The 20,623-nt window shown below is 45.4% G+C and overlaps 1 protein-coding gene across 2 annotated transcripts in view; it reads left to right on the top strand.

The window, feature by feature from the left end:
* The window catches only part of CTNNB1 (catenin beta 1), a 169,956-nt gene that overhangs the window by 33,458 nt on the left and 115,875 nt on the right, over positions 1-20,623 (top strand). The window lies entirely within an intron of this gene.

Consider the following 20,623-nt stretch of genomic DNA (forward strand, 5'->3'; position numbering starts at 1 on the left):
AATTGTCTTTATTCCATGCAGTATTAAAGTACAAGAGTGTACTGAGGATTCAGCAGAGTAAGATTGATCACCCAGTACCAGAGTAATACACAATATATACATTCACATTCCTAAGCTCCTCCTGTAATGGGTGTGGGGTGAAGTGTGAATACTGTTGTTATCAGAATCTGAATAGATATTGAATTCACACCTATCTGTCTAGGTCAATTCCCCTTTGTCTGTGATGGCCATTGCCCACTTACTATGCAATCCCAATCAATTAGATCCTGTCTCTCCATCTCTCAGGAAGGGCTATAGTGGCCCTATATAACTGTAGTTATACAGCTACCTACAATTCTGTACAGTCCCAGAAAGTTCTAAATAATTCTGGACAGTTCTAGAAACTTCTTGATAGTTCTCACAATTCCAGAAGCTTCTTAAGTATCTTGAAATATTGCGAATATCCTTAAAAATAGATCAATTTCAAAATATAATTGTGCTGACCACAAAAGCAAAGTTTACAGGGAATAATAATTTTTTTCTATTCATTTAAGGTACAAACAATCAGGAAAACACACTTAAGTCTTGATTCTTCGGAGAGGGGTGGCATACAAATCTAATAAAAAATCTAAATTATCTAATCTAATCTAACAACTGGGAACAATTTTTTTTGGGAAAATTGTTACATGGTGTAATCTGTGTCTTCTTTTTCTTTTAAACTCATAGTTAGTCTACTCATTTCTGCCACTTCAAATATTTTATTGATCACTTGTAGGTGAATGGGAACTGTTTCTTTCTTCCATGATTGTGCATAGCAAATCCTTGCCACAGTTGAGATATGGATTATCAAGTATCGTATGTCTTTGTGTATTTTGGTGTCTATTATGCCCAATAGAAATATTTCAGGTTTTAGTTCTACATTAAATGATATAATTTCTCTTAATCAACATTGAGGGTTTTTTCCAAAATGTCCTGGCCCCGTGGCATGTCCACCACACGTGGTAGTAAGTCCCTAGTTCTTTTTTGCACTTCCAACATCTGGGGGATGAGTCAGTTTGGCCAGTCTTGTTGGAGCAAGATCCCACCAATAAAACATTTTGTATACGTTTTCTTTATAAGCTGTGGATATTGTTAGTTTGAAGTTCCAGCTCCATACTCTTTCCCAATCATCTAATTGAATCGTGTGTCCTGTATTTTGGGCCCAAGTAACCATGACTTCTTTGACTCTTTCGTCTTTCATTTTGTAATTTGAAATACAGTTATAAAATCTTGAGATTATTTTTTCATCACGGCCCAATAGTATCTTGTCCATTTCGTGATAGTTTGTCTGAAAACCAAATTGCGCCAAATCGGATTTATATTTCTTGTGTAATTGATAGTATGGCCACCAATCAATATCTTCACCCTCTAGCTAGATCCTCTCTCGTTTTAAGTTTATTATGTTCATCCAATAATGTTTTGTAAGTAATTCTATTAGTTAAGTTTGCTAAATTGGGATGGGTCCCGGCTATCCAAAGGTGATATCCACTTAGGGATTTGAATATAGAAATTTTTCCTGATATCCAGACATTTTTTAATTCAAATCCCACTAATATAATGTATTTGTGGATTTTGTTTTCATCATTCCATAAATATTTGTGCCACCCATACTGCAAATTGTGTCCTTCAATGATTAAGACTCTTTTGTTTATTAACAGGACCCAATCTTTCATGCAAGTCATGGTTGCTGCTTGTTAGTATGCCTTCCAGTTGGATAGGCCCATTCCTCCCTGACACCTTTTTTCTTGCATTAATTTATATTTAATTCTGGGCTTTTCCCCTTTCCATATAAATTTCCTAATTGATTTGTCTAATTCCTTGTGGAATTTTTCATCTAACTGGAGCTGTTTGAAACAGATAGAGGAGTTTAGGTAAAATATTCATTTTTATAGCCGAAATTCTTCCTAATACTGAAATTGGTAGTTTAGTCCAGCTTATTAAATCCTTTTGAATATTTTAAAAATAATTTCAAGTAATTATTTTCTTTTATTGATGCATATTTTGCTGTCAGCCAAATTCCTAAATATTTAATTTTTTTTGTTTTTATTCCCATAGTTTTTTCTTATCTTTCTATCTGGTTTTTTTTTGGGGGGGGGATGTTCTGAATTATCATCTTTGTTTTGTCTTTGTTAATTTTAAGCCCTGCCACTTTTCCAAAATTTTCCATATCTGTCAATAGGATAGGTCCTGAATTTAAGGGGTCTTGAATTATGCAGACCATATCAGCTGCAAAAGCTTAAGTTTTGTATTGCTCCCCTTTTATATTCAAACCTTTAATTTCCTGATAAGGTCTCACTTTGTTTAATAGTACTTCTAATGACATTATAAATAACGATGGAGAAAGCAGGTATCCTTGTCTCACACCTTTTCCGATATAGATCTTCTCTATTGTCTCCCCATTAACTAGAACATTTGTTGTTTGTTGTGAATATATTCCTTCTATTTATCACCAAATTGCATTATTTTAATTTGTTTTTATAAAATTCCAATTTAGATTATCGAACCCTTTTGGGACGTCGACAAATATCAATGCCAATTGTTTGTCTACGCTTGTTTCATAGTATTCCAGTACATTCATTATAATTCTGGTGTTATTGCTTATTTGGCATTTAGGCAAAAGGCCATTCTGATCTTGGTGTATAAATGGGTTTAGAACTATCTTTAACCTTTCTGCCATGATGGAAATGAATATTTTATAATCTGTATTAAGAAGTGAGATAGGTCTATAGTTTTGTACCTAGCCCTTATCCATTTATTCTTTATGTATTAGTGTAATATATGCCTCCCCCCAGTAATTTGGCATCTCGCAATTCTCTAATATTTCATTGTATAATTCAAGCAGTCTGTTTTCAAATTATTTACAATTCTTTTGTATATTTCAAATGGGAGGCCATCTGGTCCCGGAGCTTCATTATTGTTTTGTTTATGGATGGCTGTTTGCAGTTCCTCCAAAGATTTTTCCTTATTTAATATCGACCTCATCTCCTCCGACAAGACTAGTAGTCCCTAATTAATCAAATAATTCTTGACTTTGTCTTCACTGATTTCTTCACTTTCATATAATTTTTGATAAAAATTTTGTACTATCCTTTTCTTCAATTCCATTACACATGTTTCCCTCATCATCCCACAGATGTTGGATTGTTCTCTTTGTTTTTTTCCTTTTCTTAACATATAGGCCAACCACCTCCCAGTTTTATTGGCTTGTTCAAAGAGTTTTTGCTCCATCATTGTTATATTATGTGCTATTTCTTCCTGGGTAATTACGTTGATGTTGTGTTTTATGAGGTTTCTAGTTTCTTTGTATTCATTATTTATTAAATCTTTCTGACATAATATTTCTATGTTTTTCAGTTCTTGCTGTAGCTTGTTAAGTTTTTCTTCATGTTGTCTATTCTTACTTGTTGTATATGCGATTGTAATGCCTCTTACATATGCCTTCATTGTATCCCAGACATTTTGTATTGAGGTCTGCTCTTTGTGGTTTTCTTTTAAAAAATTGTCTAATTCCTTTTCCATCTTGTCCAGATATTGCTTTTGTTGGAGAATACTTTGATTTAATGTCCATTTGTTTCTCTTTTTGGTTTTCCCTTTCCATTACAAAAAGACTCGGTGGTGGTCTGCCCATTTGTTAATCTGCATCTCTATCTTTGTGGTGTTTGATAATAGTGTTGAATTTGCCCATATCATCTCAATCTGGGACCACGACCTATGTGGATATGAGTAAACGTGTACTGTTGGCACTTTGAGTTAAATTTCCGCCATATGTCTTGGAGATCAAATTCAATAACCATATCAGTATATGGGGTGGTAACTGTCTTCTAATATTTTTCTTGCCCATACTCTTATAGTCCATTTTATTGTCCACAATTGCATTAAAGTCACCTAAGATACAAATGTTTTGCCAATTTATTTATTTTCTTATATAAATTTGAATTAAAAAATTGTTTCTGATTCGGAGCATAAATTCCCACCATCAAATCCCCCCCCCCCCCATTTGTAATTTCAGTCATTAGGATTCTCCCTTCTTTATCTGCATATCTCAGTTCTGGATTTAGTCACTTTTTTATATACATAGCTATACTTCATTTTCTCACTGGTGTTGACGCACAAAACAATTTTCTTAATTTTGGGCACTCCAGTAATTTACTGTATTTTTCTATTATATGAGTTTCCTGTATATAAACTATGTCCAACTTTTGTTTCTCCAAGTCCAACAGTACACATTTCCTCTTTATTGTAGAATTGAGACCATTTATATTAACCGAAAATATTCTTGTTTCATAGTACTCTGGTCTTTTATTAGTTATTAGCTTTATGAACTGCTCTCAGATTTGTTTTGATGGGCTCTTGTGCCTTCTCTTTCATTCTTATCTAACTCTCTGATCACTCTTGCCACTCCCTCTTCCGGCCCCTCTATTCGTGTTTCTATTGTTATCTTTTCCTGACTTTTACTCAGCACTTCATCTCTATTGTACTGTTCCTCCTCTCCCAGTATCACTTCATGGAGTTCTTGTGCCTATTCTATTGTATCAATTTTGTATTTTTTCTCCTTCCATGTTACCAGCATCCTTTCAGTTATTTATTTATTTTTGATTTGATTTGATTTAATTTGAATTGAATTGAATTGAATTGAATGCCGCCCCTCTCCATAGACTCGGGCCGGCTAACAACAACAATAAAACAGCATATGACAAATTTAATATTTTACATAATTTAAAAACCCTTATTAAAAACCAAACATACACACAATCATACCATGCATAAATTGTATAGGCCTAGGGGGAAAAGAATATCTCAATTCCCCCATGCCTGATTACAGAGGTGGATTTTAAGGAGCTTACAAAAGGTAAGGAGGGTGGGGACAATTCTGATCTCTGGGGGGAGCTGGTTCCAAAGGGTCGGGGCCGCCACAGAGAAGGCTCTTCCCCTGGGTCCCACCAAACGACATTGTTTAGTCGACAGGACCCGGAGAAGGCCAACTCTATGGGACCTAACTGGTCTCTGGGATTCGTGCGGCAGAAGGCGGTCCCAGAGATATTCTGGTCCGATGCCATGAAGGGCTTTATAGGTCATAACCAACACTTTGAATTGTGACCGGAAACTGATCGGCAACCAATGCAGACTGCGGAGTGTTGTGTAACATGGGCATACTTAGGGAAGCCCATGATTGCTCTCGCAGCTGCATTCTGCATGATCTGAAGTTTCTGAACACTTATGAAAGGTAACCCCATGTAGAGAGCGTTACAGTAGTCGAGCCTCGAGGTGATGAGGGCATGAGTGTCTGTGAGCAGTGATTCCCGGTCCAAATAGGGCCACAACTGGTGCACCAGGCGAACCAGGGCAAACGCCCTCCTTGCCACAGCTGAAAGATATTTCTCTAATGTGAGTTGTGGATCAAGGAGGACGCCCAAGTTGCGGACCCTCTCTGAGGGGGTCAGTGATTCCCCGCCCCCAAGGTGATGGACGGACACATGGAATTGTCCCTGGGAGGCAAAACCCACAGCCACTCCATCTTCTCTGGATTGAGTTTGAGCTTGTTGACACCCATCCAGACCCCAACAGCCTCCAGGCACCGGCACATCACATCCACTGCTTCATTAACTGGACATGGGTGGAGATGTACAACTGGGTCTCATCCGCATAATGATGATACCTCACTCCATGCCCTTGGATGATCTCACCCAGTGGTTTCATGTAGATATTACAGTGTTCCCTCGATTTTCGCAGGTTCGAACTTCGCGAAAAGTCTATACCACGGTTTTTCAAAAATATTATTTAAAAAGTACTTTGCGGTTTCCCCCCCTATACCACGGTTTTTCTTGCCCGATGACGTCATATGTCATCGCCAAACTTTCATCTGCCTTTAATAAATATTTTTTTAAATAAACTTTAATAAATAAACATGGTGAATAATGATCTAAATGGTTGCTAAGGGAATGGGAAATTGCACTTTAGGGGTTAGGGATGGCTTGTGATACTGTCCATAGCCAAAAATGGTGTATTTACTTCCACATCTCTACTTCGCGGAAATTCGACTTTTGCGGGCGGTCTCGGAACGCATCCCCCGCAAAAATCGAGGGAACACTGTAAATAGCAGAGGGGAGAGGACTGACCCCTGAGGCACTCGACAAGGGAGAAGCCTAGAGGTTGACCTCTGGCTGGAGAGGTAGGAGGAGAACCACTGAAGAACAGTGCCTCCTACTCCCAACCCCTCCAGCCGGCACAGAAAGATACCATTGTCGATGGTATCGAAAGCCGCTGAGAGGTCGAGAAGCACCAGGACAGAGGATAACCCCCTGTCCTGGGCGTGCCAGAGATCATCAACGCGAATTTCCGTGCTGTAGCCAGGCCTGAATCCTGACTGCTGAGGACCTAGATAATTGGCTTCTTCCAAGGACTGCTGGAGCGCCACCACCTTCTCAACAACCTTCCCCATAAAGGGAAGGTTGGAGACTAGGCGATAGTTGTTGAGAATGGCTGGGTCCAGGGAAGGCTTCTTGAGGAGGGGGTGCACAAGTGCTTCCTTGTAGGGATCCGGAAAAGAAGCGTTGACAATCTCCTGGACCCAGCTCCGTGTCACCTCCCTGTTGGCCGAGACCAGCCAGAAGGGACATGGCTCCAATAAACAGGTGGTGGAACTCACAGCTCCAATGGCCTTGTCCACTTCATCAGGTGTCACCAGATCAAACTCTTACCATTCAGATGGACAAGTACGGGCCCCAGTCACCTCGACTGACTCGTTGGAGTCGAGGTCCGCTCAGATCCAAGCGATTTTATCAGCGAAATACATGTTAAAGTCCTCGGCACTACTCTGCAAGGACTCCCCAACTCTCCCCTTGTTAAGAAGGGAGCGGGTCACCCTAAACAGGGCGGCTGGGCGGGATTCCCCTGATGCAATCAAGGAGGCATGATATGTGCATCTTGCCGCCTTGAGCGCCACTTTGTAAGTCTTAATATGAGCTCTTACAAGTGTTCGATCGGAATCTGAATGGTATTCTATTTCTGTTGAATTGTGTTGATAAAAATTGGTATCTTCTTCTCTTTTCTCTAATTTTTTTGGGTAATTAGCTTCAATATTAGACTTTCCTTGTCTTTATATCTTAAAGATTCCCCTCTTATCCACCCCCCTGGAGGACTTTGGCACCACCAAAAGAATGGAATAGAAGCCTTGCCCTGCTTGGGAATCTGGTACCTGTTGGATAGCTCGAATTTCCAGCAGGTGATCTTGCTTCTCTCATGTGATGCCTTTTTGTGGGTTATTAAACGCTGGGAATCGAAGGAAGAAATTCAGGGGAGGGGAGAGAAATTCTAGGGAGAGAGAAAATTTCACTGTCTCCCTGACCCATGTGTCAGACGCGATCTTCTCCCATTGGTCAGCGAATAGGAAGAGTTGCCCACCGATGGGAGGATCACCGTTGATTGCGGACTCACTTTGTGCGGTTTTGGGCAGTACGGCCTCCTCTCCCTCAAAATGGCTGTTTGTTAGGCTTGCCCCTGGAATAGCGATCCTGGTAGAACCACTGCCCACCCACCCGTACTTACTTTGGGGCCTTGGGTTAGTTTGTGTCTGCACAGAAAGGTGGTAGGGCTTTCTGGGCTGAGGGGAAAGACGGGTGGTTCCGTGGCGGTTGGTGGCTGGCAGGATCTTCCACTTATCCTTATCCTCGATAAGGAGAGGTTCCAGAGGAAAACCAAAGAGGTGCCAGCTGTCAAATGGTGAAGATGCCAGCTTCGACTTGTGTCGAATGTCAGCTTGTCAGAAGTGGAGCCAGAGAAGACGACGAGCCCCCACAGACGTTCCCATTGTGCAGGAAGCAAAACATGCTACTGTAGTGAAGTGTCTGCCATGTAACGGGCTGCAGCCAGCATTTTGCTGATGTTCTGTTGAAGCCTGACATCAGCTGGTGGAGCGTGTTCTTGAAGTTCCTTGGGCCAGGCAAGGTTGGCTCTCATAAAAAACAAGGCCCCTTATAGCTCAGGCAGCAGCTTGGTGATTTTTGAGGAGCATTTGCTCTAATTTCTTGTCCTCAGGGTATAAGAGCTCAGCTGCATCCCCAGGAAGGCTGGTAAGGGAATGCAGGGCTGCTATCGGTTGGTAAACCATGGCCAAGGAATTTTGCAAGGTCTGGGTCTATTTTAAATAATGTCCTATCGTTTGAAGGCAGAGAGCCTGCCCCTGGGTTCTGCCATTGACCAAGTACTGTGTCTACAAAGAGAGGTGGGCAAGGGACTACCTGAGCCTCTGGGGTAAGCTGCGAGAAGAAAGGATTAAGAGGATTCCCGGCAGCTGTAGAAGGGGTAGCTGTCCCTATATTGGCCGCATTGTGTGCCTTGTGCAATAGGGACTGAAATAGAGACGGGTGGAAGAGCGCTGCCGTTACTGGTGGCTCTGGGTGGATACCCTCATCATCAGACAATTCTAAGTCTGGCCCTCCCTGATCTTCAAGTTGTGCACCCCTGAATTCTGCACTCTGGCCTGAATCTAGTGACTGAGGTGGGTACACCCTTGCACTGGTAACCCCTTGAGAGGTAAAGGCTTTTTCACACATCTAGATTCATCCTTCTTTGCTGCCTTAGGAGTTTTATATCTGGCAGTATTGGCCTTCATTGCCCTCTTCCAGGAGTGGACATACAAAAAGCCCAGGAAGCTGGATGGTGAATTTAATTGCTTCCCCCTCCCCGAATATTTGCTGATTGGGGAGTCTCCCTTGGGTCCTGGTCCTGCACCAATAGTGAAGCCATGAATAATAATCAAGAGCGCTTTATTTTTATTTTTGGACCCTATTAAAATGGTGCTCGGCTGTCAGCTAAAAAGGTAATTAAAATGGCTGCTGCTGAGAGGGCAAAGAAAAAAGTGTGCAAAACCTTACTTCACTACAAATATTCACCAGCAAGCTCTGGGTGGGAGCCCTCCTGGGCAAGTGATCACCCTGGGAGAAATGCGCTTAAATCGGCTCAAAACACACACAGCCCAGCAGGGGAAAAAAGCGATCCTTTTTAAAATTGCATGCTAGAAACTGTCACCAAACAGCTGAGAAGGGGTGATTGACAGCATTGGCTCTACTGGGTGTGCGATTGTCTCCTGAATGACAGCCAAGCGCTGAAGAGGAAATTTAGAGGCCAGGGGCTGAAAATGCAGTTGGAAGCCATTAAAGGTACAGGGAAGTAACTTTTAAAAGATCAGAAATGCTACAGCAGTGGCATAACCCTGGCGACTGCGCCCCAAATAGCCTGGTCATGCTGATTAACTATTTAGAGCAGGCAGGAATGGCCTAGGGCCAGGGGGGATCCCTTTGCCCCGTTTCTCCTTTCTGAGCTGGTGACTGGGCTGTCAGGCCACTTTTAAAAGGAAATACTTTTTTTTAAAGGAATAAATGGAATGGAATGGAATGAAATAGAATGAATGGAGTGGAAACTTACAGATGGTAGAAGGGAAGAAAAAGGGTGGAGGAGATAATATCCAGAGGAGTTGACCACACGTCCCAACTGAAGCGAGGACTGAGCCAAAAGTGGGAAAATGGCTACCGGACAGAAAAGATATTGAAAAACAGGTTCAGTCCTCATTGGCTGATGGATGAGTCAACCCACATCTGGCTGCTGTCTCCTCCCCTCTATGGAAAAAGGGAAGTGGCAAGCTGCCAGATGCTGGTAAGACGTTCGGCACAATATGGGGATGGCAGTCGGGGCAGGGGATGCATGCATGTAATTGGGGAAGGGGATTTATTTTTGGGGTGGCACTTATTTCAATGCATGTCTTGAAAAGCCCTAACAGGCTTATTATAGGACATGTCTTACTTTTAGGGGAAAATGGTATTGTGGTTTAAGAGCCGATCAGATTTAAAGCTGATGTAGGGTTGTAAGCTGATGCAATAGGAATGATTTGGCATTGACATCACCAGTTTAAGATTATGATGGAGTCCACACAAGACTGTTAATGTTGTATCTTGAAATGGCTACCTTGTATTTCCTGTAAATAGTTTGTTCCGTCTTCCAGCGCTGTCTGAGCCGAAGCAGGAAGTCGCTCCTGATTGGCTCAGACGCGGCTGGCTCTGGCTTTGGCGGGAGCCGCAAATGTATAAAAGAAGCGGCTTTTCCAAGCAGAGTCAGTCGGTACTCGCTGGATTGTCACTTGCCTTGCTGAGCTGTCACTTGTTCTCTGAGCTGAATAAAAAGTACCGATTTGCTTGAACCCTGTCTCTGGGTTTACTTCACTGGCGACGAACGGACGGAAGAAACATCGCGTGCAACATGAGCAAAGTCCAGATCGGCCAGGCTCCGGAACTCTTCGACCCCGAAAAAACGTCCTGGGACGAGTATATGGCCACCTTCGAGATCTTCCTCGAGGCAGCGGGGATACAGGACGCCGAAGCCGATCGCAGACGGGCTATTTTTCTGAATTACTGCGGCCCAGAAATCCGTGGCCTCGCCCAGACTCTCACCGACCCGCAGCCGGCAAGAACCGTCGCGTGGGACGTCCTACAAGACAAGTTAGCGAGCCATTTCAAGCCGACCAAACCAGCCATGGTTTTTCGGCATCAGTTCTCTATGATGGCTCAGAAGGAAACAGAATCAATCAACCAGTTTACAACGCGACTTCGGACGGTGCTTGCACAATGCAAGTTTAAAGACCCGGAAGCTCGCCTCACCGATGCCTTGGTTTTTGGCATGAGAAGCGCCACGGTGAGGAACAAACTCCTCACCGAAGACGAGCCGACGCTACAAACCGTAATCAAACTAGCGCAAACCGCAGAAGCCGCCGACGCAGCAGCTAGAGAATTAAAAGAACACGGAAGGCGAGAACTCATCGCCAAGATTGACTCCGCATCTCCCCGCGCCGTGGAATCAGACGACCCCAGCCAACCAGCTCACAACGGGGACAACTGCTTCCTGGTACAAGACCAGCCGAGACACCACAGAGCTACTCACCCAGCCCCCTGTGCGGGCTGCCGGGGAAACCACCAGCGCCATCGATGCCCTTTCCGAGACGCCACATGCCGCCGCTGCAACCGTCGAGGCCACATCGCCATCGCATGCAGAGCAACGGCACCAGAGGAGACATTCGCCACACCGCAATACCAACGACCACAAAACCAGACCCCCCAACCGCGAGAAAATCGGCCGTTCCGCTATTCGGGCCAAAAGAACTACTCAACCGCTAACCGCGACTACTATAGAGGTAACTCTCAATTTTCCGTGAATAACACGGCAACAAAAAAAGGGGCCAAAATTGTTATCTCACTGTTACTAAATAACCAACCATGCTCGATGGAGCTTGATACGGGGTCTAGGTATACCATTATGCCTTGGGAGAAGTTTAAACTGTATATGCCTAATCTGTCTAAATCTGATCTAAAACAAACCTCTTTAGTGATCAGAGATTTTCAAGGGGGGGTAATCTCGGTCCTGGGAACAGCAAATGTACCTATTGTATTCAAGAATGTCAAATGTACCCTACCCATGCTTATTGTAACGGGGGCTAAGCACTCTCTCTTGGGGTTGGCTTGGATGGAACCTTTGGGGATTGAAATTTCGGGTGTGTATAATGTAAACTGTGATAATATGCCTAACTTTGTGCAAGAGTTCCCCGAAGTGTTCAGCCCCACCTTAGGATCGTATAAGGGGCCCCCTATATCATTTTCTATTGACCCCAAGGTCCCACCAGTCAGGCTAAAACCTCGCAGGGTCCCCCTTCCACTTCTTCCCAAACTAGACCTGCAGCTTGATAAACTGATAAGCCAAGGTATTTTGGTCCCAGTGGAACAAGGGCCATGGGAAACTCCCATAGTTACGCCTCTGAAGCCAGATGGTTCTTTAAGGGTTTGCGCTGACTATAAATCTACCCTTAATAAGGCCCTCCAACATCACCCCTACCCCATCCCGGTGGTGCAACAACTCCTACACTCCCTGGGGGAAGGGAAAAGGTTTGCAAAAATCGACCTCGCGCAGGCTTACCAGCAGCTTCCGGTCGATGAACAAACAGCAAACGCACAGACAATCGTAACGCACAGGGGGGCATTCAAATGCACGAGATTACAGTTTGGGGTGAGCATAGCCCCAGGGATATTCCAGAGCATTATGGAACGCCTATTGTCAGGGGTTAATGGGGCCATCCCATATTTTGATGACATCTTAATTGCAGGGGAAAACCAGGAACAAGTAAACAAAAGAATAAGGGAAGTACTTAAGAGGTTACAGGACAAAGGCTTAAGAATCAAGCCTGACAAATGTGTCTGGGGAACCAACAGTATAGAATTCCTAGGATATAAAGTAGACAAGGAAGGTATCCACCCCACAACAGAGAAGCTGAGAGCCATTAGGGAAGCCCCAGAGCCACGAGATAAGAATGAGCTGCAGGCATTTTTAGGCCTCCTTAATTTTTATTCCGTTTTTTTAAAGCAGAAGGCAACAGTAGCAGTGCCTCTACATCGTTTACTCCAGAAGGAAACCCGCTGGACCTGGGGGGAAACTGAACGTGAAGCTTTTTTCCAAATTAAGCAATTACTAACTTCTAAAAGTGTGGTAGTCCAATATAGTGCTTCACTACCCATTAGGCTCACGTGCGACGCTTCACCGTACGGCATAGGAGGAGTCTTAGCTCACGTTCTGCCTAATAAGACAGAGGCCCCAATAGCATTTTTTTCAAGAACCATGACCAGCACAGAGAGGAATTATAGCCAGTTAGACAAAGAGGCTCTAGCTTTAGTGGCAGGGGTAAAGAAATTTCACAATTACATTTTTGGAAGAAGTTTTGAATTAGTCACTGACCACAAGCCTTTACTAGGTCTGCTAGCCCCTAACAAGCCCACTCCACCTTTTATGTCTCCAAGACTGATCAGATGGGCTCTTTTCCTCTCAGGGTACCAGTATGATCTCACCCACAAGGGGGGGAAGGAAATCAATCACGCAGACGGCCTCAGCAGGTGCCCCATAACAGACTTAGTGGAGGACCCTGCTCCTTCCACAGATGTACTAATGATAGAACTCGAGGATAACCCACTAACCACGGCCAAAGAGGTAGCTGCACACACACAGCAAGATCAAATCCTTAAACAAGTGGTAAACTGTGTACTTAAGGGATGGCAAAATGATTCTGTGAAACCTGAATTGTGTGACTTCAAAACCAAAAGACTTGAGTTATCTTATGTAAAGGGTTGTCTGCTGTGGGGAGATAGAGTGATCATCCCCAAAAGCCTAAGGGAAAAGGTACTCAAAATGTTACATGTGGGCCATCCTGGGATTGTCAGGATGAAGAGCCTAGCAAGAGGGCATTTATGGTGGCCAGGTCTGGATGCTGATATTGAGAGCTGGGTTTCAAAGTGTGAACCATGCCAAGAGTCACGGCCTAATCCCCCCAAAACGACTCCGGCTGAGTGGGAGCAGCCTGCTGGTCCTTGGTCAAGAATCCACATTGACTTTGCTGGTCCAGTGGGGTCCCAGTATTTCTTAATAGTGGTTGATGCGTTCTCCAAATGGGTGGAAATAATAGCAATGAACAACATAACCACAAGTGCCACCATCAAGGTATTGAGTAGACTGTTTGCCACCCATGGTTGCCCAGATATCTTAGTGTCTGACAATGGGCCACAGCTAACAGCCAGGCAATTCGAATTGTTCCTAGATGGCCTAGGGGTCAGGCATGCCCTCATCTCGCCTTACTCGCCTTGGGCTAATGGATTGGCAGAACGTTACGTTCGTGTGGCAAAGGAGGCATTGCGCAGGTCAGGCCCTGGGGATGTACAACAAAACTTGGACCAATTCTTACTCACCCAACACATCACCCCTAACTCGCACACACATGTAAGCCCTGCAGAGTTATTAATGGGAAGGAAACTAAGGTCACCACTAGATAGGTTGAACCCAAGATTCTGTATTAATAATAATCAAATGTGTGTAAAACCTGAAAGAGAAATGTATTTGGGACAAAATGTGTATGTAAAAAGTTTTGATGGAAATGTAAACTGGATGAAAGGAATTGTTGTTAAGCAAAATGCACCAAAGACTTATATAGTAAAATTAGAGGATGGTCGTTTGTGGAAATGACACATAGACCACATTCGGAAGCGAACAGAAAATCAATTGCCACAAATCGCTGACATGGACTCTCCCCCTTCAACAGACTTTAACACATTGCCCGAATTAGGAAACACGCAAAGGGACTTATCGGGCCAGGGAGAGCCATCCAGCGACGCCGAGCCATCCTCCTCCTCCGAAGCCTTCGTTGGGCCCGCCAGGCCAAGTCCGCCGCGCCGGGAGAACAGCGGCGAGCCATCCTCCACAATCAGTGTCGAAGGAGAAATTGAACTGCGCAGGTCAGAGCGAGCTTCACGGAGGCCCCACCGATTGGACGACTTTGTCACATGGCTTTCGTGATGGATGTGTCCAACTATGAGGGGAGGGGTGTTGTATCTTGAAATGGCTACCTTGTATTTCCTGTAAATAGTTTGTTCCGTCTTCCAGCGCTGTCTGAGCCGAAGCAGGAAGTCGCTCCTGATTGGCTCAGACGCGGCTGGCTCTGGCTTTGGCGGGAGCCGCAAATGTATAAAAGAAGTGGCTTTTCCAAGCAGAGTCAGTCGGTACTCGCTGGATTGTCACTTGCCTTGCTGAGCTGTCACTTGTTCTCTGAGCTGAATAAAAAGTACCGATTTGCTTGAACCCTGTCTCTGGGTTTACTTCAGTTACCATTTTAAGAGATGTCATATATAGGTAAGCATTAGAGAGCATCTCTCTGTCTCTGTCTTGTGTATCTCACTGCTCTCGCTGTGTCCATATCTGTATGATAAGGTATCTATCATGTATATGTATGTATATATTTACAGTTGTGCTCATAAATTTATATAACCTGGCCATGTTTCAGAGAATAAGAACAACAAGAAAAACTTCATTTCACTTATGGTTAGTGTTTGTCTGAATTAATTTATTATCAATCAACTAGGTTTACTCATTTTCAATCATAATGACAACAGAAAATACCCAAATGTTTCTGATCACAAGTTTTCATACCCCAGTTTTTAATACGGTGTGTTGCCCCCTTTAACATCAATCAGCTTGAAGTATTTTGTGGTATGTGTGGATGAGGCTCTTTATCCTGTCAGATGATAAAGCTCCCTGGCAAAAAGCCTTTAGGTCCTGTAAATTCTTGGGCTATCTTGCATGAACAGCACGTTTGAGATCTCCCCAGAATGGCTCAATGATATTACGTCAGGAGACTGAGATAATCACTCCAGAACCATTGCTTTATTCAGATGTAGCCAATGACAGGTCGACTTGGCCTTTTGCTTACGATAATTTATTAAGATATTCATGAACTGAGAGCACCAATGTTAACAAGGTCAGCCAATAAATAGGCATAGCAATTAAGTCAGCCAATGGGAGCTAAACACTTCTGAGTCTGTGCAGAGAAGAGAGAGAGAGAGAGAGAGAGAGAAAGAGAGATATTTCTGGCTACCTTTTCTAGTTAACTGCAACACTAACTCTTAAAGCTATAGTGTTATAATTCATTACACATACAGTAATACCTCATGATACGAACTTAATTGGTGCAAGGAGGAGGTTCGTAAGACGAAAGGTTCGTAAGACGAAACATTGTTTCCCATAGGAAACAATGTAAAGTCAATCCGTGCAACAAAAAAAAACCCCCGCAAAAAAACGGCGTTCGGCGACTGCTGGGAAGTTGCGCGGCTGTTTTAAAAGGTGACAGCCGCGCTGGGGGGCTTCCCAGCACCCCCCCGAACCCGGAAGTTCGGCAAAGGTTCGGGGTTCGGGGGGTGCTGGGAAGCCCCCCAGCCCGGCTGTGACCTTTTAAAACAGCCGCACGGCTTCCCAGCTGTCTCCCGAAGCCGAACGCCAAACCCGAACTTCCGCGTTCGGCGTTCGGAGACAGCTGGGAAGCCGTGCGGCTGTTTTAAAAGGTGACAGCCGCGCTGGGGGGCTTCCCAGCACCCCCCCGAACCCCGAACCCGGAAGTTCGGCAAAAGTTTGGGGTTCGGGGGGTGCTGGGAAGCCCCCCAGTGCAGCTGTCACCTTTTAAAACAGCCGCACGGCTTCCCAGCTGTCTCCCGAAGCCCAACGCCAAACCCGAACTTTCGCGTTCGGCTTCGGGAGACAGCTGGGAAGCCGCGTGGCTGTTTTAAAAGGTGACAGCCGCGCTGGGGGGCTTCCCAGCACCCCCCCGAACCCCCCGAAGCCGATTCCAAACCCGAACTTCCGCGTTCGGCTTTGGGAGACAGCTGGGAAGCCGCGCGGCTGTTTTAAAAGGTGATAGCCACGCTGGGGGGCTTCCCAGCACCCCCCCCGAACCCCGAACCTGGAAGTTCGGCAAAAGTTCAGGGTTCTGGGGGGTGCTGGGGAGCCCCCCAGCGCGGCTGTCACCTTTTAAAACAGCCGCGCGGCTTCCCAGCTGTCTCCCGAAGCCGAACACCAAACCCGAACTTCCGCGTTCGGCGTTCGGAGACAGCTGGGAAGCCGCACGGCTGTTTTAAAAGGTGACAGCCGCGCTGGGGGACTTCCCAGCACCCCCCCGAACCCCGAACCCGGAAGTTCGGCAAAAGGTCGGGGTCCGGGGGGTGCTGGGAAGCCCCCCAGCCCGGCTGTCACCTTTTAAAACAGCCGCGCAGCTTCCCAGCTGTCTCCCGAAGCCGAACGCCAAACCCGAAGTTCGGACAGCTGGGAAGCTGTGCGGCTGTTTTAAAAGGTGACAGCCGCGCTGGGGGGCTTCCCAGCAACCTCCCGAACCGAACCCGGGGTTCAGAAAAATTTTGCCTCTTCTTACGAACTTTTTTCGAGTTACGAACCGGCGTTCGGGAGGCTTCTGGGAAGCCCCGCCGCCTGGCTGTCACCTTTTAAAACAGCCGTGCAGCTTCCCAGCAGTCTCCGAACGCCGGTTCGTAACTCGAAAAAAGTTTGTAAGAAGAGGCAAATTTTTTCTGAACCCCGGGTTCGTATCTCGAGTTGTTCGTAAGACGAGGGGTTCGTATCTTGAGGTACCACTGTACTTTGACAGTTTCTTTAGATATTATCAAACCCAACCAGTTATGTACATAGTATTAACAGCTCTAGATGTCTCTTCTGGAGCTTCATCTCCTGAAGCTCCTCGGTTAACCAAGGAGCTCTCCTGGATCCACCACCATGGAGAGGTCACAAAGTCTCAATCCAGTCCAGTGCCCCTGATGAAGTCTTGTTCCAGGCAACCACCAGGGACTCAGCTGGATTGTGGGCAAGAGAGTCAGGTATTTCCCCAAGCTCCCTTCTGGGTCCATTAGGCATCTGGGCAGAACCACTTAATTGGCTCCCTGCGATAGAAGATTGGTGTCTTAAAGTCCAACTTCAGCAGGAAATGATTTGACCACAACAAGGGAAAAACATCTATGCCCCTTAATTACCAGATCATGACTCCACTGCTCCAAGAAGAACACTATGTCAAGCGTTTGTCCCCCTCTATGAGTCAGACCCTGAACTACTTGGGCCAGGTACATGGCTGCATGGAAGCCATAAACTCCTGTGCCACGTCCGAGGATTCACCAAGTGACGGTAAATTGAAGTCTCCCAGAACCATAACGCTGGGAAACTCTACTGTCAGTCTGGCTACTGCCTCTAGCAGCATAGGCAGGGCTGTTGTAACACAGCTGTGAGGCAGGAATGTTAATAACAAACACAAGAGGAGAGATTCACATCCAACAATCTTGGGAGCAGGTATCCTGCGAGGACTAAGAGTCTAAGGACTAAGATTAAGAGTCTTGTGGACAATGATTGCCACTCCTCCACCCTTTCCCTGGTGTCACAGCTGATGCAGTACCTGAAACCTGTCTGAAACCTGAAGAGGGAAACACTTCTTTCATGGCCCAGCCAGGTCTCGGTTATACATGTCAGGTCAGTCCCTCCTCCAAGAGTAAATCTTGGACAAGGAGGGTCTTGTTGAAAACAGACCTAGCCTTAAACAGCAGCAGCCTGAGACCAGGACCTGACATCTCATGTCATCAACCATACAGGGTGAGCCCAATGAATCAGAATCAGAGGGGCCAGAACAAAGTAATCACTCTTAGACAGGGATTCCTAATTCCCTGTGAGCAGCCTACTCCCTGGCTCCTGCCTTATCTATTTCTCCCAGTCATAACCATGATGCTCTGGCTCTCCCATCCACTCAGAGATCTCCCCCACCCCACCAGTCCCCCTCCTCCCCGGGAGGTCATACACCTCACCCATACCAAGCCAAGGGTTGTAGTTAGGTTCTCACTTGCTTCTGTTTACACACTCAGAGGCTTCCAAGTCATGCCCCTGGCTTTCTCATTCGTCCAATTCAGTCCCTCCAACCATTCACTCCATTGCACCTCTTGGATATACTCAAACACTCCCCCTCACAGAAAAGACATCAGTATAAGAAAAAGAGATTGCAATAAGTTAATACAAAAAAGTGTGCATAACAACCACCCGACCAGCCAGGTTTGTCCTTTCTCCTCAATATCAGGAGAACCAATAGTGTACTAGGATTTGTTCTTTCTCCTCAATGTACTTGTTGTAAGTGTACTTGCATTGGGAGAAAAAAGTTCCTCCTAACCCAGTTAAGGGTCCCCAAAGAAAAAGTCCTGCAGATACTGTAGTGGTTGGAGCAGTGGTGCCTTTCAGATTTAATGTAAAACTACAGGAGCCTATTAATGAAAGGAAATTCAGGCAGAGATAATGCAAGTCGCAAGGTAATCAGTGTAGCAAAGAGAGTGGCTGAACCAACGGGTTTACTAATACCCAAACTCAGGTCTGTAATAAAAGTAGTAAAGACAGGTGTGCTTGATGTTAATCTTGCAGCAGAGATTGTAGCTGTTTCTATATTAGTCTCCCAAGGTAAAGCCTGTGGGCAGGCTCTGAGCCAAAATGTTTGGTGCTAAAACCCACAGGGGGAGGAGCTGCAGCTGCTGTCAAACTCAACGTCCCAAAGTTAAGGCCCTCAGTTAACATCCCACAGTTGAGGCCCCCAGTCAAGCTCAGGGTGCCTCCGAGAGACAGGCTGTTTCCCCTGCCGGTATATGCAGCAACTGTGGCAATGAAGACTGACATAATGGCAACAGCAGTGGCAGCAAGGCCTCAGCAGCAGGGTTTTATTCCTCACCCAGGAAACAGGCCCAAGAGGCTCCTCTCATGGCCAGGGCCCAGCTGGCAACCCTGCTCACCCACGCAGGCAAAACGTCTGGCTCTTGTCTTTTGCGCTCAAGTGACAGCTTCAGCTCCGCTCTCTGCCTTTTGTGTTTGGCCGCCATCCTCCACAGTTAGCTGCCATGTGGGCAAACAGTGTCATTCCCAATGCCTTGGCGTCATCCCCAGTGTTCCCAGCCTCGGTTGTCATCCTCACCATCCTAAGCACCTGGCCACCATGTGGGCAAATCATCTGGCCATTGCCCTCTGCACCTGATACGATACTCAATTATTGTTCCCTGCACCTGGCCATTGTCCCATTCAATCGTTTCAGTCACCCCCCTTAGCATTTTGTCGCCATCTTCCGTGTCTCGAACCTCCAGCGTTTGAGTTCCATCCATCCAGTCACCAGGCATGGACAAGGCAAGCCCTCGTACAATGTCAAAGTATGGGCAGGTAAGCGTTGGTGCGGTTCTCTGGTGTTAACCATTGTTACCAGCTGCTGCCACTGGATGTTCTGCCGGTGTGTCCCAACCACCTGTAATTACAGGGTAATTAGTCCAAAAAGACACATACCACACGATAGAAGGAAAATCAAAAGTCTTTATCAACAGAAAAGCAGAAAAAACTCCCTTTTTAAATGTCAAAGGGATTTTCTGGTACACACAAGGCACAGGTAAAATACAATCCAATTTATCACCCAGTAACTGGGAAATTGAGTCCAATACCAAAATCCAGAAAGGCTACACGCAGTTTTGAACAGGGAAACAGCAAAACCACGATCTTGACGAAACTATGAATCAGATAAACTTCCACAATGCTAAACTAGCACGCTGCTCTTTTTATCTGTAGCACTAATTACAGCAGCCCCACCCAACCACAGGTGACGTCACTTATCTCCTGTAATAATCCTTCAGTTGTTCTCTCCTATGCATCACTCTACACATGCGTGGGTCTGTCATAAGTTCTTGTTCAGAATCCAGGGATGATAAGGATGATTGATCTCCTCCTGGGCTGTCTGCCAAACTCCCCTCTTCCCTGCTACTCATGCTTCGTCAGAGAAGCCTTCGTCGGGAGATTCTATCGGAAGCAAAACAGGCCCGTGGCATGTGGATGTTTCCCCCACATCCACCTCCACATTCCTTGGGGCAGGAGCTGGGCCAGAGACAACCACAACACTGGAACTGGAAAGGTTTCTTTACATCCTAGTTCATATTGCAGCCCTATTTCTTCCAATGAAGATGCAATGCTTCCTGAAGCGGTTAATTTGAATAAACAGCTTCTGGCCAGATGCTGGGCATCAGCATTTCTGATATATACATGTACATGCCCTTCTTGTGCTTTAGTGCAATTCTATTAACAATCAGGCTTACAGAAGTATTACAGATACAGTACTTCATATTCAAGGTTAAGTATATCATCCAATTTCTTTAAACACTTTTAAATTTTGCTAACTGCTTTTCCTGGGAGTTGAACCTCCCCT

Source organism: Erythrolamprus reginae, chromosome Z (genome assembly GCF_031021105.1).
Source record: "Erythrolamprus reginae isolate rEryReg1 chromosome Z, rEryReg1.hap1, whole genome shotgun sequence".
In the NCBI taxonomy this organism is placed as follows: domain Eukaryota; kingdom Metazoa; phylum Chordata; class Lepidosauria; order Squamata; family Dipsadidae; genus Erythrolamprus; species Erythrolamprus reginae.